Source organism: Dipodomys merriami, unplaced genomic scaffold (genome assembly GCF_024711535.1).
Source record: "Dipodomys merriami isolate MVZ:Mamm:240054 unplaced genomic scaffold, mDipMer1.0.p SCAF_23, whole genome shotgun sequence".
In the NCBI taxonomy this organism is placed as follows: Eukaryota; Metazoa; Chordata; class Mammalia; order Rodentia; family Heteromyidae; genus Dipodomys; species Dipodomys merriami.
In genome coordinates this window covers 4,603,887-4,612,611 of record NW_027203715.1, presented here as the reverse complement: position 1 = coordinate 4,612,611, position 8,725 = coordinate 4,603,887, and the positions used below count along the sequence as shown (strand labels likewise).

The window sequence follows — 8,725 nt, the reverse complement described above, 5'->3', positions numbered from 1 at the left end:
CAGTGACCCAGGGCCCAGTGGCAGGATGCCTGCCCTGTGCCCTGACAAGTCCCACCTGGGAGAGCGTCTGCCCTGCCTCAGGGCCAGTTCAGGCCTGCCATTGTACACAACAGCCCTTGTTTCCTCCTCTAACAAGCAGCTCAATATCCAACCACCATGGGAACCCAGTCCGAGAGGCACAGGCACGATGGAGGGGAAGCTGCCGAGGCAAGCATTTGGAAAGGAGTTGAGATCACAGCAGGCAAAGCAGCCATGAGGGTGTGTCTGCAAGGAGTCCTTAGCTGGGTAAGGGAAAGAGGCCAGTGCAGGTGGGCAGGGCACTTCCATAACCAATTTGATCATCTAATAAAGCTGCCTGTGGTGGATAGATGGCTTCTGATTTGACATCTGCAACAGAATAAGGGGCTGCAAATTCAATGAACAGTCTCTGGCTAGAGAAATAAGGTCAAAAGCTTAAGTTTCTGTACTTCCAGTGGTCCCTGGTATCTCCAGTCAGTATACTAAATTAAGACATCCTAGGGTTTTCCCTTCTTCTCTTCCCTCCCAAAGGCATTTGTGGTCCCTATGGAGTTCGCAACCCCCTGTAAGGCAGTTGCCACTTCTCAAACTCCTTGCATCCGCTGCAATATTTAGGCATCATGCCAGGAATCCATGACTGGTGCCTATAATCCTTGGTACTCAGGGAACTCAGATCTGGAGGATCACCAGTTGAGGCCGTTCTGGGAATAGAAGTCTGTGGATTCAGCTTAGGTACACCTTTACAGACGTAGGCATTTTCTCTGTCTTGCCACAGCCACCACGGTATGCCCCCCCCAAACAGAAGGTCCTGTCCACACTATTGTGTTCATGGTGAAAATGGACACTCAACTGGTGCCCATCAGAGGCAGAGCTTAAGCTCACGGTCCGTGGCTAAGTATGAGAGCCTAGGAAAGAATCCACAGGTGCTCTTAGAGTGACTACATGGCGCAAAGTTCCTAACTCCATGGGGGAGGGGGGGGTCTCAGAACTTCAACTCTGTAACACATGATCAAACCATATCACTCTACACCCCAAATTGAAATTCTGCATTACCCTGAAATGCATTACTACACTGGGGGGGGGGGAAGGGAGATAATCTGAGCCATCAACCAACGATAGGTAGAGTTGAATAAACAAGAGAAGGGGAAAACAATTTCAATGATTTCCACACTGCAAGTGTCCAAAAGATAGGGACTATGGAACCTTCCTATCTCTACCATTCCCTACGAATATTCTCATCACTTCTTTCAGAATTCCAAATGCAACAGAAAGAACTTCTCACTCCTATCAGAGGATTGAAGAAGCACAGGTCCTGAGAAGTCAGGTGCCTTGGTCCTTCAAGTTCTATGAAATAGACGTCTAGATTTCTCCACATCTATTCCTGCATTGCCTGGTTTGGCTTTTGTTTGGAGCAAAATGCTAAGCAACAAAGCTTCCTCAAGCAGTCTTCTCTTCTGGGGGGGGGCAGGGTGAATGTGTGGAGCCCCAGTTGCTAAGAATAGCTCAGAACACCTTAGAAGGAGCTCTGGATCTGAAAGGAAGCCCACTGTGGAGTGTGTCTCCTTCTCCCCAACCCATCTGTCATTATGAATTTCCAAAAGCGCATCAGAGATGGTTCGATGTGTGGAGGCATGTCTTTTCTCCTATTTCCTTTCAAACACTCAGCTACGCCAACTATTTTTCCTTCCCCAGTGAGGTGCATTTTGGTAACTGGATGATGGATAGACTTTACAGAATCCTCTAAGGAAGAAAGAGAGCAGCAAGAGCCAGGAGAACTTGCCAAAAACAGCAAAGAAATGTAGGCAGTTCCTAAAGGAAGATTTCTTTAACCATATACAGAAAAGCACAACTTTCAATTCACATGACTTTCCCCAACTTTTGTTTTCTAAACTAGGTAACAAAGATTAGAGTGCCAAAAATGACTGGAGGAAATTTTTGTGGGAATGCATGGGTATGGAAACACACTGCGCAGAAGGAGTGCAATCATCCTGAAAGTCTCCATTTCCAAGTCTTTGCAAACTCAAACTCAGGGGCTCTGTTGTCTAATACACAGATAAGCTTCCAAGAAGAGTTTTTGTATTTCAAAGAAAACTCTCCAACAATGATTGTTTCTTAAAAACAAAAATAGAAGTAATTATCTATGGGTTATAGAGTGTGGTTGTTTAAAATTATTTTTCTTATTTGTTCATAACAAATAAGAAAACATGACTTTTTTTATTAGTATTTTGATGGGGTTGCACCCAGGGTAACAATTCCAGAAGTCAGGTTACAAGTACAATGCTTCCTGGGCGACGCCACCCCTTCCTTCTCGTTCCCCATGCCCCCCTCCCATCCCTTATTTGTGGAGCTGCTGCTCTGTCTGGAGACAATAGGAGGAACTAGTTGTGGCCAGAACAAGTCAAGCCTTGTGCCTTCGTGGAGTTTAATATAGTCTCTACTTGAGAAAATCATAAACTTACGTCATAAGGGCAACTTGTTACCTAGGTGCCAAAGCAAGCTAAGGTGTCCCAGGCACATGGGACGGACCAACCAACCTGTCCACAGCTGTGCCTCAAGCTGATTTCCATCCTCACTGCTCAAAAACCTCACAAAATCCAAATGTGTCTATGATAGTCACTGCCTGAAAACAGATACACTGAAGCTACATAGTCCAGTCCTCCACCCACTCATCAGGAGCTATGCCTGCCCCTAAGCACAGAGTCATTACCAGTCCTGATTCCTGACCAGTTCTGACCTTGCTTGGCCTCACACTGCCATTTGCTGATGACCAGGGTCCCTTCCATTTACAGCAGCCATGAGGATGTGTCTGCAGTGAGCCTCCAGCAGGACTCCAAGGAGTTGGGGGGGGGGAGGGAGAATGAGTGCCATGGGCAGCTGACATTAATGATCCAAGTATGCATGAGAGGTGCTGATGGGTCAGCCTGGAAGCCGTATTTGAAAAATAAATAAAGCAAAAAGGGCCAGAGGCATTGCTCAGATCATATAACTTCTGTCTAGTAAGGGCATGGCCCTGACTTCAAAGCCTAGCATGCAAAGAAAAACAAAATGATGGCAGTCATGTCCTGACCCTTTCACTGTCTGTTACGCAGTGCTGGGCTGGGTGATCCCAATGGGCTGTGACTCACAGCCTGCCTCTGGGACTGGAAGCCTAGACTTCAATCTGGTGGCCTCATGCTCTTCCTTAGCGTTTTCTTCCAAAGCTGGCATTTTACCACTTGAACCACACTTCTACTTGAGCTGGCATTTTTGCTGCCAGATAGTAAAAAAGAAAAAAGAAAAAGAAAACCCAGAAGTACTTAGTCCTTAACAATGGTAAGGAAATAAAGATAACACTTTATTTAATCCATCATGCCATTTAAATGTAGTTTATCTACCCAGAAAACAAACACAAGTACTTCCCAGGTGAAAAAGGTGAACTATGTCCTTTGTCATGTAAATTTGTGTTCCCCCCCCCCACTACCACTGTCAACATAAGAAAAGGAGTGGGCGCTGGAGAATCATCCCATCAAATCAGACCAGGTGAAGACTAAGTTGCTGCTCCAGGCCCAGGACTAGAGAGAGGTGAATGCGGAAGGAACTCCATTTCATATTGCACATTGGCGTGAATGCAGTCTCAGAGAGTGAGCTTGGATGCCCTGCTGTTGAAACTCCAATAAGAAGAGGACAATGCAACTCCATTAGTCACCAGCCTGCCTCTGGACATTTCCATCCTTTCATTAAAAATGAAGCTGGCAAAAGCAGAACTCTACCCCATGAACAGTCACGATGTTATTTTCAAGCGCGTTCCTCCCTTGCTTTTCCTTCCGCGGGGCCCTGGACAGCCAGACTAGAGCTCCTCCCCATCAGGCTTCACAGTGGCCCTGTGGAGTGCACAGAGGTGTCCTGAGGAGCAGCGAGCAGGTGTGGGACCAGACCTCTTCTCCCAGCCTCCCTCTCCAGTCCCCTCTCCTTCCCACCTCCAACTGCATTCTAAATCCCAATGGCCTAAATTAGTCCTGGGGTACAAGTCACACCAAGAGCAGAGAGGGGGTACAGGTCACACCAAAAACAGAGAAGGGATACAAATCACACTACCAAGAGCAGAGAGGGGATAGAGTCATACCAAGAGCAGAGAGGAGGTACAGGTTAAACACTGAGAATAGAGAGGGGTACAGGTCACACCACTGTGAGCAGAGAGCATCCTATGGGGAGGGGAGAAGATGGCACCCACCAAGGCTGATGAGCAGGAAACCAAACCACACTCCCGCAAACAACCACACACACACACCAAACAACCACACACACACACCCCAAAAATCATAAACATCCCAAACAACCACACACATCCCAAACAACTACACACATCCCAAACAACCACACCCCCCCAAACAACCACACACATCCCAAACCACACACTTCCCAAACAACTACACACACCCCAAACAACCACACACACCCCAACCACACACACCCCAAACAACCACACACAGCAAACTCAGCAGCATTGCTGTTTTGAGACACATCTGCCTGGATAGTCTTCCATCTCCATGGACCAAGAGTGAGGCTAAGGCTTTGGGCCTAGTCAGGGCTTGGACCTCGACTGTCAATAAATAAGCCATATATTCTGCTCATCCGATGATGTCAATTCGCCAACACAATCACTGGGTGCATCTAAAGTTTGGGCTCAGTAGGATCACAGTGGGACAATACATCCTCAGCTACATGCTGGTGGCTGGCACCTATCATCTCAGCTAATTAGCAGGCTGACATTAGAAGGATCAAGGTTCTAGGACAGACCGGGCAGAAAGGTCCACAAGACACTGTTTCTGGGGGAGAAAAACAGTGCGGTGACATGGGCCCGGGAGTCCAACATCACCAGTGAACCTAGAGGAGGTGGATTCAGACTCAGTCATACAATATTGGCAGAAATCAAAGGAACCTAGAGGCAAGGTTCAAGTGGTAAAGCATCCGTATAACAAGTGCAAGGCTCTGAGTTTAAACCCTAGGATCACCAAAATTTTGAACAGCAAAAATGAGCAAAATGTGCTCATTTTAGGGCTTGTCCTGAGTCAAACCCCAGCATACAGGCTTGCATAACCCTCATTGCAACCTTGTGTGTGTTTACTTGACGTCTGAGAAAGAGTGGCTCCGAACCCAGAAACACTTTGCGATTCTACAGATGGAACTCAATCCCAGCTCCCTAAAAAGAGCTGTGGGTGAAGTGTGTCCTTTCTCCTCTGGACCAGGGTTGACATGGTCTCAAGGCCTGGCCCGGCCACATCTGTGACATTCACGGGTCAGGGAGTGTGGCCCTGTGTGTGCTCTCTCTACCTCTGTGGTTCAGACAGTTAACATGTCCTAGAATTCCAGCTTTTGAGCCAGGTGGCCTGATGTCCCCACCTGGCACATCAAGACACTTACATTTCAGTCTCATCACTTGTGGCCTGAAAATAGCAACACAGTCCAATGTATGGAAAAGAAGAAGGAAGAAAAAGATGGGAACGTCTCCCCCAAAGTTTCAAAGGCTCCTCAAGTTGACAACAGAAGGCAATAGGAGACTCAGCATGAGAATGTGGCACCCAAAATAAAGGCCTTTATCAAAAACTTCCCAGTGGATGGGGAAACTGAGTCTCCAAGAGGCAGACGGTGACCCTAGGCTCTTCCTGCCCAGGGGTAGGTAGAGACGTGGGCTGGAGCTTGAAGTATCTGTGCACCTGTTTTAACCCAGTCAGCACGTTGGTCAGGACACTGGTCCTCTTATACAACATCCTCCACTGCCTCCCCCAGTCCAAAAGGTGGGATGTATGCAGGGTGCACAAAGAATCGGCACTGAGAACAGGCAAATCCCTGGGAGCCCACAACACAGATGCTTCAATGTATATTATGTACATCCTGGAAAATCACACATGCTCTTGAAAGTGCAAAGTCAGACTTCCTCTTCCCTCCCTCTCACTTTCCCTCCTCACAGGCTAAGCCTTATGCAGAGGTGACAAAAATCAGCCTCAGGATCCAAACCAACGTCCTCAGTCCTGCAAACCCTTCCAGGAGGCAGGGTGGCAGAGCCAGGCTGCCAGTAGAAAACACACACAGACACACACACACACACACACACACACACACACACACAGACACACACACACACACACACACATACACACACACAGACACACACACACACACAGACACACACACAGACACACACACACACAGACACACACACACACACAGACACACACACACACACACACACACACACACACACACACACACACACACACACACACACACACACCGCTCATCCCAGAGATGGCTTATTGATGCAATTACATGGTTCAAAGCCAGTGGCACCTGACGGGGGAAGAAAAAGACAAAACCAGAAAGGGCGGGATGGCCCCAGCACTACTCCCTCGGGCCGGCTGTACAAGTGCCAAGTGCCTTTTCCTTGTGAACCACAGAGGCAGGTGCGGGCCGGCAAGCAGACAGGACCACAGCCCTGGCAACAGGAGGAAGTGGTAGTTGAGGTTTCCCAGTAGCTCTCCTGATCCTGTCTGGACCTCAGGACCTCTCCTAGGCTCCCCAGTGCTTTCCCTCTCTGGTCTCTGCTTGGCCTGCTCAAGAGGGACAGACAGACAGAAGTTAAAAGAGCAAGATTAGTTTCCTTTCACCCCTAACCCATCTCCTCATCCCTGTCCAGGGCAGGGAGTACAAAGGTGGACACACAGGGAATCAAGAGCTCCGGGCTGCTGCCATTGGATCAGTGGGAAACTGGGCTGTTTGCATTTCCAAGTGCTGAATGGCCGGCCACTGTGATGTCCATGTTGATAATTCCTGATGCTTTGTATTCCAGCAAATGTTTAATCTCTCACTGATCAATAATCCTCACTCGGCTGTTCTTTTTTCCTTTTTTTAAAGAACCAAATCCCTTTTTACTCTTCAAATCCTTGAATAAAATTAGGCTGCTTTAGCCCTGGATGCGTTATTCCTCAAAGAAGCTGTGTGGTTTCATAACCTCCGTTGGGGTATTTTTAAAGGGACTGCCTAGACACACTTGCTCTTGGTGTCACCTAACTTGTCTCTGCAATTGCTGTGTGTTATAAGCTGGTCTTCTCAGACACTGCTTTCAACACAGATCTACTTTTTTTTCGCTCAAAAGAAGAAAATAATTCAAAGTGAAGTTATTTGCCCTAACTAAACCAGTGAGTCTAATCTTTGCATTCCTGGCTTACACTTAAGTCCTTCTGTACAACTTGATTTCTACCTTCCATCTATAATTTCTTTCCAAAACCATATTGAAAAGAAAACAGCTCCATTCCTAGGCCATCTTAAGAAGCTGTACTTCTTTCTTAGAGGCACGGCTGAATGTTTTGGAAAATGCACATGACACATGGAAAGAGACAACGGCTCTGTGCTCACAGGGGATGGGCTGGCAGGGGGGTCTCACAATCCACTCCAGGTCCACCAAAGTTCCACAAACAACGGCAACAGAAAGAAACTGCCTTTCATCTGTAGCAGCAACCAAACCAGCAACTTTCACCAAAGCTAACCCAAGCCAGGAGTACATCCCACACACACCAACCACTTCCACAGTTAGCCCATAAGAGCCCAAGCAGCTCACCACAATATTTATTAGAAAAACACATAATTTGTGGTGGAGAAAGAAGAGTCTCTCATACAAAAAAGAAAAAAAGGGGGGGAAGCTCTTTCAAATGCAATTAACCAAAAGACATATTTCCCCTGTGTTTGTAAAGATCACTCTATGAGAAGCATAGTTTTTGTGTGAGAGGAGGGGGTTGGAGAGAAATGGGTTATCCCCACTAGTTAAGAAAGACAATTAAATTACTGGAGATTACCTTCATCATTAAGGAGAATGGGCTTTATTCATATTTACAGACCTAAGCAGACTTCAGTTTCCAGGTCACAAATGAATCTCTTCTCGTCTCAGATGCACATGTGGACACTGACATGGGCTGCTGTTGAGTTGATTGGATAATAATCTTATTCTCAAGCTCCTGCTGGAAAGAAGAGCTCCAGAGGAGGGCAGCAGGGGGAGGGGGAGATGGGTGAGGGAGGGAGGGAGGGAGGGAAGCGAGGAAGGAAGGAAGGAAGGGATAAAAAGAAGAATCCAATCATGTATTCTTCCTGGTTGGAAAAAAAAAAGTAACCCCAGTATCCTGGAAGGATTTCAAACACAGGCGAACAGTGTGCAGGAGGGTGTGTTAACAGCATGCCTTACCGGTGTGGCCTTCCTGAGACACTCTTAATGAATATTACTTCCTTCCCATTGGCTGTTCCCGCTAGAAACCCAGACCCATCCCTCCTTTCAGAAGTCAGGAATTCAGCTCCAGCCAAAGTCCAGAAAACATGCTCACGCAGGGAGGTTGTGCCCTACAGTCAACCTGACCAACAGTACATAGGAGTGAATTTTTTCTGCCTTGGGTTGTGTTCCCAGCTTTGTGTCTGTTCTAAACTGAAGGTCCATCAAAGAAAAGAAAAATAGACAGCTTTCTTTAGAGAGAACATGCTGTCCTAAATGCTGGGGAGAAAGAACTTTCTCAATCAGGCTTCCAAAACCAGATCTGAAACGTTGTCTATATCTTAAAATCCATCCAGGTGATTTTTTTTAAAAACTCTGTGCCAAAATAAAGTAAAATCCCCAATTAATATATGTCCTTTTGTGGACTGAAGCTTCATCTCCCTCTGAAATGTCACATACCAATGCACCCTTTGA

The 8,725-nt window shown here is 47.0% G+C and overlaps 1 long non-coding RNA gene across 1 annotated transcript; it reads right to left on the bottom strand.

Annotated features, from left to right (window-relative positions):
• Positions 1-6,561: 6,561 nt before the first annotated feature.
• On the bottom strand, positions 6,562-8,191 carry LOC138835158 (uncharacterized). Its single transcript, XR_011374477.1, has 3 exons — positions 7,890-8,191; positions 7,411-7,500; positions 6,562-6,605 (listed from the first exon to the last, which is right to left on the bottom strand). It is a non-coding gene; the product is annotated as an uncharacterized lncRNA (long non-coding RNA).
• Between the last annotated feature and the right edge of the window lie 534 nt (positions 8,192-8,725).